Source organism: Calonectris borealis, chromosome 2, assembly GCF_964195595.1.
Source record: "Calonectris borealis chromosome 2, bCalBor7.hap1.2, whole genome shotgun sequence".
Lineage (NCBI taxonomy): Eukaryota > Metazoa > Chordata > Aves > Procellariiformes > Procellariidae > Calonectris > Calonectris borealis.
This window is the reverse complement of record NC_134313.1, coordinates 102,163,893-102,189,438: the sequence shown is the minus strand read 5'-3', so window position 1 is coordinate 102,189,438 and position 25,546 is coordinate 102,163,893.

Genomic DNA, 25,546 nt, shown 5'->3' with positions numbered 1-25,546 from the left:
GGCAGGAGACAATATCTTGTTCCCAGACTGGGGATCTGGGAAATGCTCCTGGATCCCAGAGCGCTGTGGGGTTCAGCTTGCTCGTGGCTGTGAGAGACCAAATTCAATGACCCAGGTGATGCCTTCTGCTCCTGTGTCCCTGCCTGTACCTCAGCTGCCTTTATCTTTTTTCAAAGGTCAAAGGGATTCCTGCTGTTTTATCTGGATTGAGGCTTACCCAGGTTTCTTGCAGCCAAATCTTTCTCTCACTTGGGTACATCTAAGTGAAAAAGGGTTTTGTAAGACTTAAAACGTAGACCTTTGTAGCAAAAGGTATAGTGAATTGCAAGTCACCCACACAGCAATGAAAGTGTGGGTCTCACTACTGTCCTGTTGCCCCTGTTGTCACATTCAGTTAACACAACTTCTTGTGGTCTTTTTAGTTTAAAAAAGGGTCCTCCCTTACCTGTGAAAAAAAAAAGGACCAACACGGAAAAAGAAGAGGATTTTGATTCCACATCTAAGCAAAGGAGAGGCGCATTCATGAACATGTATTTATGGAAACATATTATCTTCTTACTCCCATGCATGTGAATTTGCAGTAGCTACGTGGGAGCTATGCACTTATCTTTGCCCAGAGGTGGTTTTGAAACCAAACTAGGCTTACAGTTTAAGACAGCAATCAGCACCAAGTCAAAGTGTGTAATGTGAGATTCAAGCAAATCAAATCCCCTCATGTAGGTCCCTTGGCTTTACCATTAAGTACCTGTTTCTGACACCACTGAACCCAACATCTTCTAGGTACCCAGGGTATTACCATATGTGTGCTTACATGAATGAGCAAATCATTGCATATTCACGTAAAAGCTTTATATATGCCTATCTCTTCCACGCGTTGTTGAATAATGAGGGGGAAGGCATCCACTGCTCTTGGGCTTTAAAAATTGGTTTTCGGTGTTTAAACACATGACGATCATCTGAAAGTTTGTTTTTAATGGTTAGATAATTCCAATGTTTCCAATCACTGTTCAAACCCTCACTCCAGCCCCAAACTCGTAAGACCTTTGCCCTTGTCCAAGAACATCTGGGGAACATCAGCCCAAAAGATGAACGCAGGAGCAATGTAGAAGCAGCTGAAAGTACACCGCCTATTGCAATAAGCGCATGTACAAGAGCCTGGGAAGAAAAAACACTATGTACGATTGCTTCTTTAAGCCAAATCAAATATTAAGTATGCAAAAATAATGTCTGTAATTGTTATCAACTTTTGGGAAATCTTCCTAGGAATCAGCTGTTGGGGAAAAATTCTGGAAAAGTTTTCTGGGAATACTTATTCCTGTAAATTTCCAGTTTCAAAAATCACAATATACTTATTTGGATGACATCAGGTGAGACACTTAAGGAAATTTCCCTTCTTACTGGCTGTGGGACTCCCAAAAAAGTGTAGAGACTCAGGGACCCACGACATTTCCAAGGGGCGGGGATGTTTTTAAGATGCTGAGACCATCTGTGTGCATGTGTCTTTTTTTTAATAACCCCAAAAAGTGCAATTCCTTTGGCAGTATTCCCCACAGGGTCTTCAAAACAAGGCTCCCACCTGCTCTTCACGCTGTCACTGGTTTGTACGTGTTTCTAGATAATGCAGCTTCTGCTTTTTTGTTATGTGATCCAGAAAAAAATCTGCATTACTGAATGCCAAGATAAGGGCACATATATATACATACTGTAGGCTCGTTTTTCTGTCCCATATCTGAGCATGCACTCTGGAGCACTTGAGTAACCCCTACACAACCTAAGGGGAGGGAACAGTAGGGTCTGAGGAATTCAGCTCCTATGTGATGGGTGAAGTGGCTTTACAGAGACTGTAAAAATGGGTTCACCTTCTTTCTATTTCTATCTTCTCTTTTATCACCCATCCACACAAGTAAAGAGAGAGAGGACGTAGGCAGACACAAATACCCAAGCACGCTGTTGGCAGAAAGATCACTTTAATGAACGTCTCTCACAACGTATACATTTGCAGACCAGTCCTGCTTCCATTGATATCTCCTATAATGTCTTTATCAACTTGAATCTACAGAAATGCATGAAATCACCTGCAGTAACTACCTAAAATACAATAGAAAATTTTAAAATTTCCAAATTCCTTCAGGTGCTCTTGGATGTAAAATCTGGCAAGGGAATAGAATAGAAGCCCACATCCATTTTTCTTCCCTGACGTGCACTCATTGGATTCAGCGTAAGTGAGAGCTGTTTAAATGTATTGATTCAGGGAGCAAGTCACCCCTGGGCCCTCAGAAGATGTATGCTCCGCTCGGGTCCTACAGAAGCTTCAGCGAGGACTATGCTTTTTGCTGGGCATCACCACATGAGTGAATGTTACTTTTTCAGAGGAAGAAAGCAAACCAGCCCCTTTTGAAGAGCAGAGCCACGTTGCGCTGCTGCAGGACCGCTTCTGCTAACACAACCTGGTCTGAATGCAGCGGTCCCCATTTAACGCACTCACATTAACCCTCGCACAGGCACGCAGCTACTGTCGCTGCCTGCAAGGTCACCTGTGCTGCTTTCCTTTACTTCACACAAGGCTTGAGGATAATCTAAGCACAGATTACATATGCGATGAGCTAATTTTGCTGCCTCTCTCTGGTTTATTTCACCACACAGCAGCTGCAGAAGTCAGGGCGGGTATCTGAATTACGGCGGTGCTCAGTGTAAGTTCTCACTCCGATCTGGATTCGCAATCAGCACGGAGAGCCCTGCTCAGTAATCTGCTTGTAAAGGCTGCCTCTCCACCTTCCCATCCCCAATCCAGGAGCCTATTAAATTAATGAGACAGAAGTCAGTGCAACAGCAGTCAACATGTTATTGGTGTACAGCACTGGTGCTGTTACAATGTGCCTGTTTTTTCTCCTGGGACGTTTAATTTCCGCTTCTCAAATGAGCTGCAAAGCTGTGAAGCCTGGCAGTGTTCTTTCTAGACACTCTGTGATGCAGATAATGAGGGTACTGATAGGTGCCTAGGAGACTGTGATGGCTCTAAGCACAGCTATGGTCTGATAATGCTTTATGCCAGTAGTGTCACAGCGGAACCACTATCATCCCTCAAGGAATGGTTCATCTTTATGTGTAATACAGCAGCTGTCACCTAAATGGCTAATGGGGAAGCAAAGTAGAACCTTAGTGCTAGTAATCTTTGTCACTTAATAATTTTAAAGGTATCAGACTTCAGTAGCTCCTGCAAGTTCCAATAAAAAGTGTGCTTGCCATTTTTTTTTTATTTTGTTTGCCGTGGATTAAATGTAAATTGAGAAATCCGTGATGCAGCTCCGTGCAGATCTAATTTAGTATAATTTGAATAGCCAAGTAATTAAAATGTATTATAGGTATAAGATGCTGGGATGGTGGAGTGTCTGCATTTAAGAGGAAGATTTATTGGGCTCACTGCATCCACAGTGAACCTTCTACAACCGCATTAGCCAACATCTGTCGGAAAATGTCGAGACGCAGGGCATAAGACATATCCTCATGGAGTGTATGTTTGCATGTATTTGAACAACAGGCTAAGAATATAGAGCAACATTTGCAAAATAAGCTGCTCGGGGAAAAAGCGCATACCTATGTGTGCCATATTTGGCTAAATTAGTAGGTTGCACAGAGTATACACGTGTGCATAGAAAATATACGTTTGTCTACATACACGTGTGCAAGGAAGTGTAGGTGAACGGGCACATTTTGTGTTGTACGTGCATGCAGGGAGAGAGGGGAAACATGCAAACACACAAATGCGCTTCTGTAGGCTTTTTCCCAATTAATGCTGGTTTCCCACAGTGCTAGAACTGCAGTTGCATTCAATTTATGAAGGCAGGTAATGATAATAATTAACAGGGCAGTTGACATACATGATGTGAGTATTGACATTGCACTATTAGTGTTTCCTGGAAGATTATTTTGTTTGTTTTTGCTTAAGTGCTCAAGATCAGAGCTGGTAATTTAGTAGGCTAGGGCACTGGCTTCTCGAGAGGAGCCAAGCTCATTTCAATCACACCTTCAGACAGCCTGATAATCTTTGGGGAGTTAACAACTTAGGCTGGTGAAGGTTAAGAGGAGAGCGGTGCTGGGACGTGTATGTCCAGTAATTGTCCGGGGGACGAGTTACAGATCCAGACAGCCCACAATTCAATCTGCCCCCGGCGCTACAAACGCTGAGAGGATAAATCAAAGGGCATTTCTCTGGATTCGCGGAAGGGAAGAGGGGCTACAGATCCATTTTCTCAGCACCGGTGGAGTAGCAGGATTGCTACAGCAACGTCAGGAAAAGCGAGCGATAGGGGAGGGATCATTACAACACAGATTACTGTGACCTACGCTGAATATTTAAGGGAATGTACCGAGTGGAAAACATCAGCAATTTGGAGCACTATGGCAAGCGGTGAGCTGAATTTCCTGCCTGCATTTGTTATTATCCTTTTGTCTGATGTGTCAGCCACGTAGATATAGCCGAGGAATACAAGCATGCAGGGCAAGGGTTGTCTTCTTGCTGCGTATTCATACAGCGTTGGCAGCAAGGAGGACCTTGGACCATGCCTCGTCTCTTAGGCACAATCTAGGATACGCAGACAGCCAGAGGGGTGGTGATGGAGAAAGTAGCAAGTGAGAAATTACTGGCTACCATCTAGACGAGGGAGACAGTGGACAATTTCAGAGGGGACAGGGCAAACAGGCGGATCAGTGGCAAGCAAAATCCAGTTTTAACAAATGCAAACCAATATGCTTTAAAAGAAATATTTGAACTACTCGTGTGTGTTGCTGGGTTCTAAATTAGCCTCGATAAGCAAGGAAAGAGATCTGTCTGCTGTTTTGGGGAGAGTCTGAGGAACAGAGGCAGTGCAAACCTGCTCAAAGTGTAAAGTACAAAGGACAAAAAGAAACAATCATGCAGACCTTACAATACAACTGTGGTTTTTTGGGCTCCCCTGGATACTGCCACCCTTCCTCCAGACTGGGAGATGGGTAAAAATACAATTTTATATTTTAAAATTATTAAAAATATGTAATTAAAATATGTAATTAAAATATTTAATTAGAAATAAAAAGTGCACCTAGAGTTTTCCAGAGGAAGATGATTGCCATGGTTATGATGGTTACCTTATAAAGAAAATGAGCACAAGAGGAGGGCATGTTCACAGAACAACAAAAAAGCTGAAAAAAAGTGCTGCTGTTAACACTTCTCCATAAATTACAAACATGAGTGTGCCTGGTCTTGTAAAAAGACCCTATGATTACAAAGGATAGAAATAACCCTTTTTTTTTTTCCCACTGCGTAACAAGTTCTTGGAGTTCCCTTCCCCAGGACCTCTCTGAAGGAAGGATGTATGAGACCTGACCGAGGTCTTGTCCCGCGGGTGGAAATCGAGAACATCCACGCGTCTCCCACCTGAGGTGGAAGGATATTCCTGAAGGACACCTACACTTGTGCTTCAATTGACACCGCTTCATTAGTGCTCAGAAAGGCATTTCAGCAGCCGTCCACTACAGTGCTTCGCACAGCTTCCAGTAAAACTGCAGGAGCTGTTGTAAAGGAAACCTGGCCTGGAGATGCCAGGGCCCTTATTCAATATAATGATGATTTTTCTTCACTTCTGTCACAGTCATGAGGGACCTCACCAAGCCTCCTCACCTCCCAGTCAGTCAAAGCCCTCCTTGCAGCTCAGCTCAGGAGATGTGCCTTGTGACATGTCCTTGACATCGGTGTTGGGATGCCTCTTCACACCTCTCTTAGAGGTAGACTTGTTGGCAAACAAAGAAACTTGGAGGCCAACAGTGTGCCTGGGAGAGGTGACCTCTAGACAGGGCTTGCTAAAATGGGGGGAACACCCTGACACCAGCATCATTAAAAGGTCACATCCTGCTCAGATGAGAAAATCTCCCACCTAGTTTCTAAATCTAGCTGAAGACCACCTTATGGCACCCCCGCAGCTCGACCACCTGATCCATATGCTGCAAAGGGCCACTGGCCACACACCACCTCTCGTACTCGGGGGCTGGGCGGTTCAGGGATTTTTGTGCCGTATCCGTTCTCTCAGGCCTGCTATTCCCCTCCTTTATTCCTTCTTTCTCGAAAAGAGTGAGTTTGCAGCCTCTGGGGAGTCGCCAGCTCTATTTCCCACACTTGGCAGATAGGAGGACACTTAAATAGGATACCACAGTGTGTGCTTGTATTTCCTATTAAATTGGAGGTATGAATTTATATTTCCAAAACCACAGGGTAACTATGTGCCTGGAGCACATCTTCAGAAATGTGAATCATTGCGGTCCCCTCTCTTGGATGTTTTTGTCTTCACGTAGCAGGCAGCAGAGCAGGCAGAGGAAGGAAGCTGGGCTTCTCTCACCGGGGCAGCCAGCACGTCTGGGTTTCAGCCCAGCCCAACCCAGCTTCTCTTTTTCAGCATCTTTGAAGCAGAGATGATAATACTTTCCGCCCTTCTAAAATACGTGTATAAAGAGAGATTTGAAAGGAAAGGGAGTGTTTTTTATTAGATTGACTGATTTAACTGGAAAAAGTTTCAGGCACAGAGCCTTTCTTCAGGCCTGACATGGAAAGCCATTTGCAGCCTTTGCTTCAAACCTGAGAAAAAGATTGCGTGCCCGAAAGCTTGTCCGCTTTTTCCAGCTGCATCTGCTGCTCTAAAAAGAGATACCGCCCCTCCCAATGAACCTTGCCTCACTTATATCCTTCATCTATCGTAGCTACAGCAGCACGTCTGCAACTGGAATTACTGGAGCTCTATCAGACTTAAGTGCTATCGATGAGATAGGGGAGAAATGCACGTGTAAAGCTCACAATTAAGAACAGGGGGAAAATAATTCTAAGGAATGCATTTCCCCTTCCCCCTGTTTTTCCACATGTAAATCCTGGCTATTCACTGGAACATCATTAATCATGCTGAATTGTTGTGGTATGCATACATATGTAAAGCATAAACTCCTGACGAGTTCTCCTGCAATTTAGCATTAATTAATGTCCACTTAGTATAAAATGTGACATCATATTTTAGGTCAGCACTTCATTGTTAACGTAAACTGTAAACATAGTGCACAGGTATATAAAAAATGGAGGATATGATTTTCCTGCAGTATCTCTTTGACATGTTTACATAAAATATAAAGCTAATATATCATTGGGCATCAGATTTTTTTCAGCTGTGTGTACTGTGCAATACACACAGCTCTGTGATACTTGTAGGGCATGTATTTCCACATCAGAGTAAACTTTGTGAGAAATTGCTACCTGCAATTCGATAAAGTATATTTAAAATGTTTTCATTGCACCAAGTATCAGCTGATGCACCTCTTATTAGTATAAATGGTATAGATTAGTTAGGCATTTTCAACAGTGAAGAAATTACAGAAGCCTGCATGGCTCATTAGGCTCTTGTTGCATGTTAAAGAGGGCCAGACCTTATTAATAAGAGGAAAAGGGGGAAAAAAAGAGAGTATAATGGGAAAAGTATAAAATAGCTTTTTTAAAAAAAAAGAAGGCTTTCTGGTTTAGAGAAAAATAAAAGCATCAATTAACCTCCTCCAGTCTCTGAACACTTTCTAAAGTCATCCTCGGTTTGTTTCTACAGGATATATAGATTACATATAAAGATTTCAAGCAGAGAAAAACGGCTCACAATCACACTGCACCACCAAGAAGGATTTTTGGTGATTAAATGTGTGGCGCTGTTTATGTGGGTCACAGTTTACATCCTGCTCCAGGAAAGCATCACTGTTTCAGTTAGGACGTACACCCACATTTGAGTTGAAGCTCTTGCTTATGTCCCACTGAAGTGAATATAATTTAAGCATTTATTCCTAGTTAAGCACCTGGTGTAAGCACACACTGAGGAGAACAACAACAGATTTAAAATACATTTGAGAGCTTACCGTAATTGGGGCCTCAATCACACGAGTCCTGAACCAGCAGAGACTGAGACATCAGCACTTTGCACACAGTCGGTCTTACCAGCTTCTCGTGGGCTGCATGCGAGGAAAATACAGGTGTGTGCAGAAACGCATCTTTGTGAGATGGGGGCTGTGGTGCTTGCTGCTTCCCCAGCTGACAGCGGGCAAGGGGCAGCTCTTGCTCACATTTATACTTTCTTTGCCTGTGATTTGCTTGGGTGCCAAAGACAGTATTGCTGCTGGTGTTGTTGCTTAGGAAGGGCATGTGGAAGAGCTCCTCACAGAAATCGTAGTCAAAAGCCTGCTCTCCTTGGGGCAGCAAAGGAGACCTTGCCTCCTCTTTGATGCAACAAAATTCAGTCTTGCTTTTGATGCTGAGAGACCTTGAGCCTGTCGCACTCCTTCTTACACACTCAGCGGCTGGCATTGCAGAAGCAACGTGGCAGAGTCCAGTCACCTGCTGGTGTTGCACGAGCAGAGAGTGATTTGCTGTTTCTTTAGGTTTGTGTTTCTGGGTTTGATTTGTTTTTCCAAGCCAGCTTGCTATTTATTGTCACGGCTGCCAGAACACACACATGTATGTCAGGCTTGTCCTAAGGAGGGAGTATATGGGAGCCACCATTTTGGCAGAAAATAGATAAATATAAATGAGTCTGAAAATCATAGTTCTAGGCAAATTAAGCTAAACATGCAATTTTTCTAGTCTTTCTTCTCTGGGACTCACGTGCCCTATGGTGAGAGCACAAATGGGAACATGTTGTGCACCTTGGCCAAAGAGGTCCAGGTTTTCAGCTACCGCATTCATGGGGTGGAGCTGCTTCCAATTTGAAGCTTAAATCAGAGCTAAGTTACTGAGCTACTTCCAATGCCAAGCACCACAGATCAGCATATTGAGTTTTTTACAATATTTTCCCTGTGTGATTAGCATTTTACTTGAGTCTGAGACATTAATCAATAAAAGCAATACCCTGTAAACAGAGTAAAATGAAAAAGCAAGTGCTGCATTTTAATAATATAAATAGAAGACTGTATGGCATGAGGGGCCAAGGCAGAGCCTGCAATCTGAATACCATCAAAGGTAAAAGAATTGAAGGCAAAGGAAATTTTCAAGGCTGATTGCACACAGATGAAAAAAAAAAAAGTAAAGAAAGATAAAATATTGAACACTGGTTAGTGTGGGGGATGTGTCTGAAATATTTTATTTCACCGCTTTTTAAAAATTTTGTCCTTGCTGCTGTCGAGAAGAAAAGAGAGGGGAGGGGGAACCCAGCCCCTGGACTCAATAAATTAAGTGGTACAACACAGAAAAATATTTCAAACATTGCTGTTAAAGCAAAGTCAAATTCTTAATAACAACACTGTTTTTTTTTCTTTAAAGAACACTGTCGCAGCGGTTACTTAAAAAAAAAAATTATCTCATTGTATGTGGTACCAAATAACATGCTGGAAGCCTGAAAATAATAGCCAGCTGCTGTTCAGTGCTCTTCATCTGCAGAGCTCAAGTGCTCTGGGAAGCTGGCGAGTATTGACTTTTGGGCAGAAAGTGCCGAGGTCGTACCCCAGTGCCAGCGAGGCCGGGGAGGAAACCAGCGTGAAAGCCGACATCACCCGCCGGCTCCCTTCACGCTGCATCCAACAGGTCACACTGCCACCGGGCAAAGCCATATTCCATGTATTTCCTGACAGAGACCCCAAAACCCAGTGGCAGACTGTCAGCGTAACGTCGCCAGGCAGTTCAGCCACTGGGACCAGAGCTGGGCGGCCATGGGGGAGGCTGGGCTGTCCCTCCGGCCAGCTCGTGGCTCCACAGCTGACCGAGCTTCTAGCAAGCCAGGATCTGCCCCATGGCGGCTTACCCCATTGGGGTGGCATGCTAAACATTTAAAACCATGATACCATGTGGAGGCATGATTGCATTGCCCATAGGTAAGCCATACAGCTTCACCAAGAACTTTTAAAAATTTTTTCTCAGTGGCTGCTTACTTTATGCACTGCATTTCTTACTGAGCAGAAGTTAACATTAACCTCGTTGTTTACTTTGTTATTTTTGCCCTCTTGCCTTCCCTTCCTCCCTCTCCCATCCTTCGTATTCTCAGTGGTGTTGCCACAACTTGGGGAACAGCTTTTATCCATGAACTGCTTTATTAATTAGGTTCTTCTAGAGCTGCAGCAATTAGTGGGGTGAGTTCTCAACATTTGTCTTCTGTAGGCCCCACACAAAGGCTCGCCAGTTGGTTATGCTTTTTCTCTGCGGCAAAAGACTGGGTTTTGATTTAAGAAGAGTTTTAGAATAAAAAAGGCAAGGAGAAAAAATCCTGAGCTGCATAAAGCCCCTAGGAGTCCCCTCTTTAAAGGAAAGGACCAGGGTGCCTGAACTTCCTTCTGTTGCGGTCTCCAGAAGATCCTGCCCCAATGCTGCTGAAGGTGGTTGCTACCTACCTTGCTCCTCCTCTCCTCACATGGAGTCTGGGATCATGACGCTTTCCGTCACAGCTTTAAAGGTGTTTTTTTCCATATGAGGTAACCTAGATGGTTTCTAACTGTTTCTAATCAGTAGACTCCTAAAAACTTTCGAGTGGAGAAAGGGTGTCTTCTATGGCAAACTGAAGCTCCCCAACAGCAAGCTTTGTCTCCTTTAGTGAACCCTTTAGGAGCAACAAGTGGTCCCCAAGAAGTCTGCAGAAGATGGTGTTAAAAGCCACCAAGCTAGAGAGGTAGCAATGAAAAAGGCTGATTTCTGAAACGCCCCTGGGTAACTCTGTGGTTTACTAAATGGAAAAGTGTGGCTGCCTGTTGATTCCTCCCTTGGAAAGACAAGGAAGCCACCAGGGGTCTTGGGGTGACTTGCTGATGGACTTTGTTCCTCCTCCTCCGCTTGCTCCAAGTTTCGCCTGTTCTTTAGAAAATGTTTGTGCTTCTCATTACTTAAGCACAATCAAAATGTTTCCTACTACACAAAAATACTGATAAAAGGACACGGTAGGCAATGCCTTGCCTACGAAAAGTGACACGCTATTAGTTTGATCCTACAACACGGGTGTAAGGATGCAGCTGCAATGTTCAGGCTGTAGGGCTGAGGTAAAAAATAATAGCAGAGCAGATGTGTTTCCCTGCACAGCGTGGAATAAAAAAAAACATCTGGCCCTTGGCCCCTTACGGATATTCTTGCAGAGTAGAGTAAATTAAGGGTGCATTGAAGATGTAGGGACTCTGCTAAAGGGAACTGCTGCCTTAGTAACCATCTCTAACCCAGCTTCTAGCTTCTGATGCATAATGCCGTTTAAAATATAGGGCAAAAATAACGGTTGTAAGATACATGCAACCAAGTACAGACATCAAAGTATCCACAAAATATATGCTGCTATTTTGTCCAAACAAATAAGTAAACAAACAAAGGAAATATTTTTAAACACTAAACATACACCAGTTGTATTGCTGCAGGATAAAACATGGGCTTTTTTTAAAATCTATTGAGTCATAAATCTCTGTATTTCCCTTTGTGTTTGATCTCATATATTACTTGGAGTTTCTAAAATGATAACAAGGCATGCATTAAAAATATTTCTCTTATTGTTACATTTCAAGCACGTTTACTGTTAGCTGCTTAGCTTCATTATGTATCATAGTCTGAATCTACAAATCAAGTATAATTAGACTTAGAGAACTGATTGGATTTCTAATTAAGCTACATTGGAAACAACAATGCACAATCAGTAAATATTCTGACTAGGTACATTTTAAAGAGCAACTCTTGGGCTTTTTGCTGATGACTAGACACCAGTGTCATTAAATTTGTTGGTGGCAAGCAAATTTTAAAGCTAAAATAGAGGCAATTAGTAAAGATCTTGAAATATTTAATCACGTTTGTTCAATTAGTGTGCAATTAGGCAATGGTGTGGCGTGGGACAAACATTCTGCTTCAGTGTTTGGTAGAGAAGGATCCCTTTGAAATTTTGCTATTTAGTTTATTGATATATAAAAAGGAAGTTATGGTTGTAATTTCCAATTTAAAAAAATACTGTGCAGATGGTCTGACTATATATTTAACAATGTTAAACAAAACTAAACAAGGGAAGCATGTTACCTGAAATTACACAGCTGTGATCAGTGAATAAGCTCCAGATCACATTAGATTACAGCTGTGGGCAGCTTGATCACAGAAAGCGCCAGGTAGTACGCTGGTAAAATCAAAGTTGGCCTGTCACATCTCGAGATGACATGATTATTTTGCCCTTGACCAAAAATACACTTTTTTCTTTGAGTTTCGCCTGGTTGTTTTGCATTCCTTCCATGAAGCCTTTCGTTGGCAAGTTCATTGTGGAAAGTCAAGTGGTAGCTTTTCATGAATAAGCCACTTAAGCAATTATCTTGACTTCCCTTCAACTTGGGGATCTGACTCCCTTTTTGGCGAATTTTAGGCTCTCTTTTAAAGACGATCGCGACACTTATTAGTTGATTTGCAAAACTTCAATGTAATATTTTGGCCAGCATGTTGAAAGTGTCTGCTGTCATGCATTTCAATGTGCAACCCTGCGCTGAAAGTGTCATCATATTGGTATTTTATCGAATCGGTTTGCTCTGTGTGGCCACGTGCAGATAGTCAAGGAAACAGCGCCAGGGAACATCCCCAGGTGCTGGAGCACAATTTTCCGGGTTGTTAAATTGTTAGAGCAGTCCCTGGCACAGTTTTGGCTTGGGTCAAGTACGACTCTTCCCAGCCATCCCTGGACACAGCTCAGGTGGTAACACTGGCCAGGGACCGTTCCCAAGAGGCATTTTGGGAGGGAAGGAGGATTAGGAGAATGGATGTGGGCCATCTTGTGCCAGCTGGCCTCCACGGCAAAGCGCATTTAACTTTCTACTGTCAATAATCCCCGTGGGTTCACAAGGAGTGAATCCGAGGGAAGGTGTCTAACAGGACTAACTAGGGATGGTGTGGACACCAGCCTGGACCCCTGACTTCTTCTCCACTGCAGAGGCCGTCTCATTTCCGCCTCATATTCAATATGGACTAAGAAACAAGAAGACAGTTTTCCTTCCCCCAGTGATCGTAAAAGAAAGAGATTTGGTTTAGCTGTTGTTTGGATTTTTGATTGCCAGATAATTAATTTTTTTTCAGAGAAAAGAATAATAGGTGATCAAATTTTAAAATGTCTTTCTGTGTATTTCTGATAAATGCTACCATTTCTGCAATGCTGTTAAGCCATTTTGGGTTTAAACATTGTCAACTTTACTTTCATGTCTGAGAAATTTTTGTTTGATTTCAGTATTCAAAAAAATGCTGAAATAAAGCAAACCATACTTCCTAGCAGTGCTGTGCTTTTTTTTCTCTTTGATAGATATAGACCTGGAAATTCAAAGTAGAGAGTTTTGTCTTGCAATAAGGTTGGTGCCTGTGAAAATTTTATGAACACAGTTGTGTTCATTTCTTGAGCGATATTAAATCAAAACAAAATATTTTTGAACTGAAAAGAGAAATTATGCTAAGAGGAATATTGTATGGGAGAGAAATGAGACAGGTAAAAAGGCAGATAATAGGTAATTACACAGACATTCATTTATTCTTTGACTGTAGGCAAAATTCACCTGGATTGAAGGCGAGATTTTGACCCTTTGATATTCAAAGGTTAAAAGCAAAGTTTTTCAGGTTCACTACTTCCCACATCTTAGGAGGAGTTTGCATCAGGTTTTCCTGGGTGCTTTCTCTCGGGCAGAAGAGAGGCCAGCGCTCCCCTGGGGGGCCGGGACTCCATCAGCCCTCCCATGCAACACAGGCATTGCTTTAAACCCCGTGCAAACCTGACTGCGGGGGAGAGATTTTGAGCCCTGTTGTGAAGTGAACCTTGCGGTACATGAACCACTCAAGCTTTTAATTATGATTATGTTGCGAATAAGAATAATTGATAATAATAACATTTGTTGCTGTTGTTTTTACAAATACATACATGATGTCCTTAATCACATTTTTTGGTTACACTTATGTTTATAGATATGCCCTGATTCACAGAAGAGTCAAGTTTCCATGGATGTAAAAAATAAGAGCTGCAGGTCTTTAATATGTTGCCAATTGGCTGCCAAATCCTATATGGAAACAAGATGTGAAAGCAGTATTTCATGGCCTCTGCCTCACCACATCTTTGTTCAAGTAAGAGATCAGGAAACCCAATCAATAGGCTGAATGCCAGAAGACTGAACAGCCAGCTGCAGAGGCAGCAGAGAAGATGTACCTCTTATAGTTAATGCCTTGTGAAAATCAAACAGGCTCCCGTAGGGGTTAATCAAACATTTACTGCTCTGACTTACAATGATGTTCTTTAGTCCCCAGAAGAAAACGGTACCTTTCACAGCTTTTAAACATCTAGGAAAAAAGAAAGAAACTGCATCTCTAGTTGTAGAAAGTTAGTGAGCCTAGCTTTGAGCTGCACTTCAGTGTGAGTGCTTGTGTGTTTATATCCAGGATTGTGTGCTGAACCTTCACCAACTGGGACCCCAACCCTCAGGCATATATGGTCTCACACACACACACACACACACACATATATATTTGTACCCATGTACACGCGTATCCATGTATGTGCATACATATACTGTGCACATATAGGAATTGAGAACTTCAAAGAGAAAAAGAATGTTTGGGAAATTCAGAAAAGGAAACCCCTGTTTATTTGATAATGGAAACAAAACCAGCACTTGAACAGCGATTCACACACCGCTGTCAAAGCAAGCTCTGGATGGATGCGCAGGTTCTCTGTAGTTGCTGAATTCCTCCCAGTGTTGTCTTTATCAAAGAGGTGAATGTAGATTTGAAAAAATTGCTTTGATGTGCAAGACATCACAGAACAGCAGCTCCATTCATTGCAGAGAGAGTCCATTATTTAAGGCTCTCAGGCAACTGTACAGATTCCCCATAAAGGGAAAAATGACGAGACTGTGGAAATAAAACCCCCAACAACCTGTATTCTGCTGGCTTCTGGAGTCTTTCCCTCCAGGTTTCATGTCTTGATTCTGTGAAATGATATTAGGCTTGGGCTCACGCGCCGAAGTCTCAGATGGGCAGTTGCTCCTGACAGAGGCAATACCCGTGTTCTTGCCGGACTCCTCTGTCCCTGGCTGCGAGGGTGAAGGGAGGCATCGGTGAGAGGCACTGAAAGCTCGTCACCTGCCTTTTGTCCTTGAGTCTTCCCTTTGGCTCACCTTAGCTTTTGCTCCAGCACTTGCAGCACATCTCCAGGCCGGCGGGGTGGGCCACACGCCTGCTGCATCCCGGAGGGATGGGGCAGCTCTGGCACAATGCTACCGGGGCGCTGGGGGCTGAGCAGGGCTCGTCCCTGGGCCAACATCCCGCATGGAGGTGTTCGTGTACGGGAACGGGAAAGGCAGGCGGGAGCCGGGGGCAGAAGGAAAGGGGAAATCGAGCCCCGTCCCCCCTACAGCGGCAGGACCGCCTGCAGACCGGCCGGGTGACGCGCCATCCAGGCACTCTCCTATGACAGTGGAGGGGGACACAGTTTCCCCACCTCCCCTCCGTACTGTCATAAACCATGCGAATGTGTAGAAAGAGTCTGTGAAATTAATTATACTGTGAGTGCTTGGTAACCAAATGAATTGTAAATTGTACATTATTAAAACAGCATCAGAGCACCGACTGATCTATTATTCTTTAGGGAAATGTATGAAGATAAGAGCTTTATATGCTTTAGGGGTCTTTCCAGCCACCAAACAGCCAGCTTTGTAAGAAAAAATGTGGCAATATTTTGTTACTGTCTGAGTTGCAACTGACACAATACTGTATTGTTTATTTTTATTACTTTGTCTCATATTTAATATATATGAGACAATATACAGTATCAGTGAAATATACATGCCCAGTACCCTTATGTTTATCCTGTTTCAGATGGTATTTGGGATTAATCACCCTCACTTTTGTGTCAAAAAAAATCTGTAGATGCAGAAAAATGAGATAAATATTAAACAGCACGCCCTTTTGCACAAATCATGTAACTAGCAAGATGCACAGCTCTTGTTAGCCCAATCATTTTGCCTGCATGTTGCTCCTTGCTGCCTACCTGTCTTTTAGCTTCTAAGAACTGCAAGAGGGCTTGGTGGGGAGCTGTATGTTCAGAAAAAAAACTGTTAAATAATAACAGGGAAGAAAAAGACCATGGGTTTAGGTGTGCATGCATGTTTTTCTTCCTTTCTTCCACAATGCATGCCCCCCTTCACATTCCTCTCGTGCAGTATCTGATATCCAGGAGACCTGGTTCTCAAATGTGTGCCGGCATCTTCTGGGATACTACAGACCAAAAACCGCGCGCCCTCCCTCCTAGGGATGCTAGTTTTCTGTATGACTCCTTATAGGCAGTCCCCCCGACACATGATGTAATGGTCCTTTTCACCCCTTGCCTCCAGCAGAAAGATGTGTTAAGCAGGGGTGTGTATGGGAGAAAGGGAGAGCATTTTTTTTTTAATGCCCCTATTGAAGAAATGGAGGCGGTAGCTACTCCAGCATAGCTTTTCCCACAAGATCTGCTTTATATTCCTTCCTTGAAAGAAGATGCCTGAGAGTATGCACTATCTGTGCACGTGCTTGCCAGTGAAGAGGAGAAACAGCTGGAGAAACATCCTCCTCCCTCCACCTGGAGACACATCTCCTGACTACGCTGCTCAAGGCAGAGACACATTGGTTTCTACAGCCACCACATCAGTGGTCTCACACCTATGGGGTTATTGCACACTAAGGTAACCCTAAGTGTTTCTTTTCTGGTGGAGAGGACCAGCGGCAGCCAGTCAGCCTCTTTCCTTCAGAGAAGGCCTATCAGAAATAAAGTTTTCCTCCGACTGCAAGACCTAGATGGGCATTCAGCAAAACTCAAATAGTCAAAGAGATTATTGCAATTTGAGTGAAGACTCATTTAAAGTAGTCTAAAGAATTTCAGGACATGGTCTCCCCTCTATTCAGGCAGTGGAGACAATGAAATTTCCCTGGTTAAGATATTTCCCTAATGGAGTAGGACATCTTTACTTGTTTTCCAATTTTTCTCTCCTCTTCAAAATAAAGAGGAGAGAATTTGTATTTTAGAGAATTTGCATACTTCGGAACCACTCTCCTAACTCTATTTAATAGTGTAAAATACGGTGCTGCCTTTCTCATCGTTCCTCAGCCCCGCAGGAGTCACTAGCACCTTTCAGGATGCGATGCCTCCGGCTCCCCGGACAACCCTCTGCCAGGAGGTGCGCTGCCTCCTGAAATTCAAAAGAGGGCAGCATTTTACTTAGGCTGCTTGAAAGGAAGGGGACGACTCCAAGTGTGTAGAAGAATGTCAGCAAGCAAAAATCACCAGTCACAAAATACACGCATCATGTTCTGAAAAACTACGTTTAAGGGAAGAAATGCTATGTTCCTAGGACATTGTATTTACAAAAAAAAAAAAAAAAGCTCTTAATTGATTGACGATATTAATGAATACACCCCATCTATGTTCAAGGTATTCTTTGCATAGTCTGTCGTGCAGCTGTAACGCTGTCTCTGCAGCACATCGCAATGATTTTGCCACCAACTTTTGCACTGCGATAGCCAATTAATAATAGACTGAGGCATCGCAGATAAATCCCATATATGAATGAAGTGTTAAACTGTGTCTGAGAGAGTTAAAGAATCCACTTCTCTCACATTAAAATCATGATTCAATGGAATTCTTCAAACTCTGCCTAAAATGTTACCGGGCTCTTATTTTTGATTACTTAAGTGTCTGCTTAAAAACTGGCAAAGCCCATCCAAAGCGAAGAGTAAGAGTTTTGTGATGTAACCCCAAAATACGTCTCTTCTAATATGAAATAATCAAACACGCAAAGAAAGATCAAAATGCAACTGCTCGTTTTAATCCAGAAGCCTGGACCTTCGTGATCAAGAGTATGGTCCTTTCAGCCGAACATGACTTACCTTCTGTTTGTGAAGAGGCTATCCAACGTTTGCTCTGCTTTAACAGCAGCACAGCATTGACTTTTACAAGGATGTTCTAAGGAACAAGATATATTTAAAGTATGTGCTGGATCGTAAAAAAATTAGAGGGCACTCAAGCGTAATACAACACTTTTTAGTTTACCCCCCTACTCAACATTTGGCGAAATGTTACCCTCCTGAAATAACTGTACTGTCAGCGCTGTCTCTGCCACGTTCAGCCAGGTTGCCTGGATCACTGAAGAGCCCAGGACAGGGCAAATACCCATTTTCCTTCTCTGTTTGCATCTAACAAATAACAGATGTTGCAGTATTGAAGACGCGCACCTGATGTGACTAACAAGGGATTTCTAAAATATTTGTCCTAAGATGACAGCCACCCTGCTATTAAGCATTTACTTAATGAAATCTGTACACGGGGAAATGTCGAAGTTGTGGCAATTCTGCTTAAGAAGGAGCAAGCTGCTTGAAATAAAGGTGTCTTCTGTGATCTCGGGCTAAATCTGCATTACCAGAAGGATGCAGACCCAAGCTTGAGGATACTTGCTTCCTTCCCACCTTAAATACTCACTAAAGAATCCCTGAAGAGGAGCCTGTCGAACCCAGGACTTGGTGCCCCTGTCCCCACAGCCGCTCGCCCTGCTTTCCCTCGGGTGGCAGCCCCTGCCGTGTGGCTGTCCCCGCGATCCCCGAGATGTGCCAGCTGGAGGCAATCTGGCACGGCATCTCCAAGCGAACCTGCCAGGAAGCAGGGTCAGCCCTTTGCAAATAAACCCTGCCTGATCTGAGTAACACAAACGGACGCCTGGAAGATTAATTCAGCCCCTGTAATAATACAACTACTGTTTGCACAAACCGGTGGCATGCAATAGTTTCTTATTAAAATACTCAGGATACGCATTAAGATCTCACTAAGCAAAGTAGGGCTTAAGGACAGGGGAGAGAGAGAGTGCAAAATTTCCTTGCTTACAATTTGCCACTCTTTCATCAGATTTGATATAAAGCCACGAGCAGTGTTGTAAATGGACCAGCGAGTTGTCTAACTGTCTAGAACACCCTCACGTAATTTATATCGTCTCTTAATTTCTGTTTTGTAACCTCCATAGCTGTCTTCAGTGGATCATAGCATATATCTCTACTTCGAGAGCATATCAGGGTATGATTTTTCCCTTTGTTTCCCACTTTCCCACAATGGAAACATGCAAATTTCAGCAATGTATGTACCTACTGCATGAATCCTTTCTAACGTGATTCCAGTCGGCCCTTTAAAAGTAGAATCCAAAAGATTATTTTTATTGTTTCCATTCTCTATTGTGGCATACAGTTTTCTTGCTGAAAGGATATCCATCTAACTCTATACACACCGAGATGAATATACATTCGAATCATAGATACATATCAACATAACACACATCACAGACTGGAAATACATTATTAAAATTAACAGCATTACAGAGAATAGATAGTATAGACAAAACTGCTGAGGTACTCGACTCTCCCTATTCCAAGGTGCCTTAACACTCGCCGCAAACCTGCCTTCCCTTTGTAATGCAGTCCTGAGATACCTCATCTGCTTTCTCTCTTCCACCGATGTAAATCAGCAGCAAAGTTGTCTGTGGAGGAGCGGAGGCTGGGGGATAATTGTGACCTGGTGGGTTATCTATCTGTAGCTGCGTGCGCAGTGGGTCTGCTCACCGAATTTTTAGCGTGCGTATCTTCTCGGGCTCTTTTCCAGCAGGGAGTTAGAAAGTGAGAAACAACAAAACTGGTTTAATGCACCAGGTAAATCAGACCAGCTCATTGTGAAACCTATCACCGCACATGATTGTTATGATAATAAACGCGGGTGAGCTCTGGTTATTACATGCACAGCCCTGTACTAACTGCTCCCTACCGCTCGCCCGTTCTCTCACTTTAGCAACACCCCACACACCTGTTCAAATAATATTACTATTACCTTGTGTTGACACCACATCCACCCTTTCCTTTCATATAATAAGAGCTCCTGGTGAACTGTAAATGGAAAGCTTGCGGTAGCAGAAGCCGATTGTTTACCTGTCTCCAGTTTGTTGCCACAGATACTTGGTCGGGAGAAGGGAACAAAGATCAGTTTGACATCCTTGTTAAGCAGGATTTGCCCCCCACCTTACCCACAAAAGGTTACGAGTTGCTATTCAAGCCTGAGCTCCACAGGTGTGCCATCACACCTGTCTGAAAGAAAACAAAATACAGTTTGTTTCAATATGGCTATTGCCCCAGTAAAATAAAAAAGACCTTGCCCTGCAACACAGACACAAGCATTTAATATTTCAATGAATCCAAGCAAACGCAGACTGATACCTCTGTTTGTATTTAGCGTTCAAGCCGAACACGATGCAAGCACCCCCAGCAATCGATGGCAGTGAGCGTCCCACCCTGCCACGCCCACTAAACTCATGGCCAAACTCATGGTCAAACTCAACCCAAAACCCATCTTGCGACAGGAAAGAGGATTTATAACTCTGCAGGTGTTTATGCCAGGCTCTAATCCCAAACCAGCTAAGATGAACAGGAGACCGAGTCCAAAGCCAAACTGGGGACAGGTTTGGCCTCATGATTTACTTCCTTCACAGTTTAGACCGTTTTACATGCTCCTGCTATCGAGTCGCACGCAACTCTTTGCATAGAGAGTTGTCGTGGTTTTAGAATAGGGGAAAGTTAAAAGCTGTGAGCCCTGGTGCTATTTTGCTTGGTCGAAGGCTGCGCCCAGCTTATTACGCCAGTGACAACAGTGTAGGTCTGGAGTAAATTGGTAAAAAATGGTAAAACCTAGCTCCCAACTGAGGCCTGAATGAGGCATAATGGGATTTTGTCCATGCAGAGCAGAGCACTACAGGGCCCTAAATGTACCCATTCATTTATGTGAATTTGCCATTTGACATCTGCTGAAGGTGATGGAAAGACTTCGGTGGGCATTTGATCAAGAGCTGAGTCACTGGAGTTTCCAATGCTTTAGGTAGAAGCATTTTTCACCAAAAATGGCTAACGAGAACAATTTGCCCATTTTCCAGTTAAAGCAGTACTCTACTTCTATTGCTTTACATTCTTATTAAAAGCCTTATCCATAGCTGCTTCCATTATGGTTTAAACAGCGTTGTTTGTAGCCAGCTGTAAGAAGGTGTCCCTGCATTTAGGAAGTGTGGTAGATGCATAGCACTAGCTGGTTTGGAAAGAGTTTGTATACTGGGCTGCAACTTATGTAGAGAAATGTCCTTGAGACAGGGACCATCTTTTATTTATTGTTTGATTTATTTATTATATGTCAAGCAAATGGAATCCCAAATTATGAAGATACAACACAGTGTGGGTATTTATCAGCACTGAATGTTTTTATGTGCTCCAAAACAACTTGGGGTTTCCCAGCTGACTGTGAGCAGCTTGCTGGTTTTGAAGATCTAGCACCTTTGGAACTGAAGGGACATGCTGAATTTTAAGCACTTGGAAAAAGAATTAATTGCATGGCCAGCAACATTTTCCCTTTTTTTTTTTTTTTTTTAGTGTGCTCATCAATAGCAAATGATGAAGCCTTGGGGGATATTAACACAAGTAAACTAAACACAGGAGTGGGACCATTTAAACAAGGTGAGACAAAAGCCTTCATACTACAAGCAAAGGACTTTGATAGCAATTTTTTTATGTTTCCACCTCTATTGTTGCAGACGTCTGCATTTAAATAGGAACTTTATCTTTCTCGGCCCAGGTTCCCCTCCTGCATTAGCCTGCACTGAGGTCACAGGCCCTCTTATCTCGTGGGCTACTCCTGCAAGGGCCTGGGAGCTCTGCCGGGTTCCCCTTGCGGCTTTCTATTGAGGTGGGGATGTAACTTCTGCCTGCTCCCCCACCCTCTGGGAGTAGAAAAGGATTTGCCCTGGCTCATAGCTGCAGAGGCACGAAGTCATCTGTGCGCACGCCTTCGCTTCCACGTGCCCTGCACCTTCACACTGCCCCTGGCTGCGCTCGCTGCCTGGCATGGAGCCCCCAGAGCTGCACCCCAAAAAAACCCCAAACCCCGAAAAAACCCTGCTAGCACTTGAAGCCCTGGGGCAAATCAGTGCTGGTATATTAGCTCCTACTTACCTGGTGAGCCTGTCCTGTACACGGACCAAGAAACTGCTTCCTCATTAAAGCCAGAGAAGGCAGTGTCATTTTGCACCACTGCTCCCCCAGCGCTGCGATGCTCCTGCAGGGATCCCCCGCTCTCTGGATAGACACGGCAGAAGTCAACGGGAAATGCTTGGCCCGTGGCACCCCGTCCTCCTGCCTCTCTGAGGCCAGGCACTGCTGCCCTCCCAACCCCTCCCGAGGATTCCTTACGTGCACTGCAGCCCACACGCATAACCCGTTTCTGGCCCTGCGTGTTTTCCAGGGCTGGTGGAGAAGGTAGAGGGGAGCAGAGAGAGGAGTCTTAAAAACCTGATCCGAAATGGATGTGTGTTACAGCCTCATTCATTTGAACTATTCTTTCCTGTTTCCACATTTTCATAGGGATCTTTCCAACCTGCTGAAAAGGCTGAGCAATATTAATTTTGAAATATTCTAAACAAGATATAGATGTTAGAGTGCTACAAATATAGACACCGGCATCTCTGAATGAAGAGATAGCCTGTTGAATAAATAATACATATTAAAAAATGTCTGAATAGGAACCTACAGGATAAACTGTAACAGCTTCAAAGGAGCCATTGATCTATGGAGTACATAATATGCATGTTAAAAATCGTTGGAATATTTATTTACATGACACACAGCTCAGAAGAAGCCATTATGGTCCTTAAGTAAATTATACATGTTGTGAAAATTGTCAAAGTGCTTCTTTTACCAGAAACGAGTGTATCCTGTCAGTTGATAAACACATTATCTTTGGGGGAAAAAAAAGCAAGCAAACCCAAGGCTAAAAGAAGGTTAAAACAGAAAAGGGAAAAAAAAAAAAGGAAGAAAATAAATACCAACCCTCGTACCATGTCAAAGCGTGTTCCATGCCCATCAAAGGAAGAAAAGCCCGAGCTGCCCTGCCCCGTGTCCCGCTCAGCCCCGCCGTCGCACTTCGCGCGGAGAGGGCTGCACGCCCAGGGCTCTTGCGGAGGGGCTGCTCCTGACTGTCTGCCAAGGTCCTGGGCACCAGCTCTTCTCCCTACAGGCCAAGAAATGATAAATGGGGACTAATTCGTTCCAGCCACCACCGTGTCCTCTACTTTGAAATAAGCTGCCAGAAGAGTGCTCTGCTTTCCCCGCCTGAGTCCCTCTGATCGTGGTGGGGGTCGGCCGGGGTACCACAGCCCACCGGCACCGTTTTCACTTTGGTGTACGGGGAGGTGCTTTTTATGCCTCTTCTTGCAGGTTCCTCAACTGCATCAGCGCAGCCGAGTGCTGGCTGCAAATGGTCCTGCCTCCCCTCGCGTACCTTCAAGAGGGGCAAAACGGGGGGAAACACTGCCTTGCAATACTTAGTGCACCCGGCAGCCGGGCCCATTGCTCACCAGCATCTTTCCGATGACTTCAGCTTTGTGCTTGTGCCTGAGCGCAGCACTCGGCAGGGTTTGCACCGCTCCTTCCCCAACGCTCTGTGGGTGACACGGCTCTCTTCTGGCAGATGTTTTGCTGTGGAGGAGGGATGCCAACTTAGAAAATCCCCCCTCCTGTCCACGTTGCTGTGATCGCACAGCAGTCTACGCCATAGCCTGGCCCCTGCGAAGTTTTTTTCCAGGCCGTGAAGGGGGAAAGGGTTTTTGTCAAGGAGGCATGGCCGGACGTGGTGGCTGAGAGACCGGCTCTGGCCCGCACAATGCTGGCGCTTGGCCGGCAGCTGCCCGCAGCTGAGCTCCGAGTGCTGCGCAGCCCCGGGACGCCTGGTCCCCGGCTCAGCTCAGATGTGCTCCCAGGGCTGGTTTCTGCAGGCCTGCTTTGGGCATTCGGGAAAGCAGGCTCTCCTGGTAGGCACAGCATGCAAGTTTTCTCTTACAAAGCAGTAAGAGTAAAGGATGGATTTTCTAATGCAAGAGAGCAAGCAGTTGTATGGGGGGAATATATTTAGCCTGTGTTTTCAGATCACATGTTCTGGGACTGGAGAGCGAAACGTTTTCAATACTGTTTTGGAAGCATGCTATTTAGTATTGCAAGCCTTACTATTGGAGAAGCCAGTAAATAGCGTTGCATGTAAAACAATTACTTGAATTGCTTGTACCATGGTTTCTTCTTTCCAACTGCAAAGGTTTTACAAAAATGTGACTTCTAAGCTACAAAAGCATTGAAAATACAAATAATAGTAAAGTGCTGCTCTGCATTTGCATAAACCTGTTTATCCTATACATGGTTTATTCATTAACTCTCAGAACAACCAGCAGGACAGCTATGGCATTCCTTATGACCGCTTCGCTTGTGGCTGAAAACGCAACTGCTTAAAAGCAACACGACATGGTTTAGAAAGTGAAAATAAATACCATTCCCATGTGAAACAGCAGGGAAAACGTAGCTATCACAAGAGCTGGTATTTGGCTTTTACACGGAATGAACATCTCCTATCATTTGGAAATTTTGGAGGGGATTCTCAGCATCTGCAAGGACTGGGACCTCCGCACCACAGCTCACCAAAACACACACGCAGCATTCGCAGTATCCATTGCTGCACTTTGCATATGAGCATACGAGTTAGGGACGGAAAAGACCTAGACCCTCACCTATTCCTCGAGACCATTTTCTAGTCCTTTACAATTTCAGTGCCCCAAGCAAGAGAGTCCCCACAGCCTCTACTAGCAACGTGTTTCCCAATCGGCTCCTCCTTAGGAAGGCTTTCCTGATAATCACCCCAGCTTTCCCTATGCTTCCTTTCTTACCCAAAACATAATCCCCCTAACAAAGATGAAGTAAAAAACATGAATGCATTTTGGCTGCTTCATCTCCCTGCTTCTATGAGTACATGTTGCCACAGGTACATTACAAATGGAAAACTGGAAGTTTGTTTGACAGCCGGTGACTTGCTCAAGGTCACAGAAGAGCCTCAGTAGCAGAGCTGGGAACAGAATTTGGTATCCTAATTCCTAATCTGGCAGCCTCACCACAACTCTCATCACGCAATCAAAAAGCTCCTTTTAAGGAATGCTTTTGTGACTAAGAGAAAATCCAAGGCATTAGAAGAAAGAGTCCTTTTAATTTGCCTTTGTTCAAACATTTATGCCTTTTGCTATATGGAAAACATGATTTAAACAAGATATGGGATTAAAATATGATGAAAGTCTCTAAAATCTTTGAAAACCAAAAACAAGTACGGCTGTATTTAGGACTGTACTGATTCCAGCCATTAGGAAGCAAGCGATTAGATATTCCTTGCTTACAGTTTCATACATAGCATAAGGAATAAATCAAGGCCAGCAGCTACTACGCTCTGATAGAGCTTTTTTGTTATATGCAGGCTTTCACATTTGTCAAGAATACTGTATAACAGGAAGAATTTTCACAGCTCTTTAATAAGATTTCATTTTCTAAAGGTCCTAAAACTTGTTGCACCACAACAGTTTTTTAAAAAGCAAAACCAAATCCTCAAGCCGCTGAACTCAATGGGAGATTGCCTCGACCTGAGACAATCCGGGATTTGGTTCGCTCTCCCTTGAAGAGTAGTTCAGTGATTTA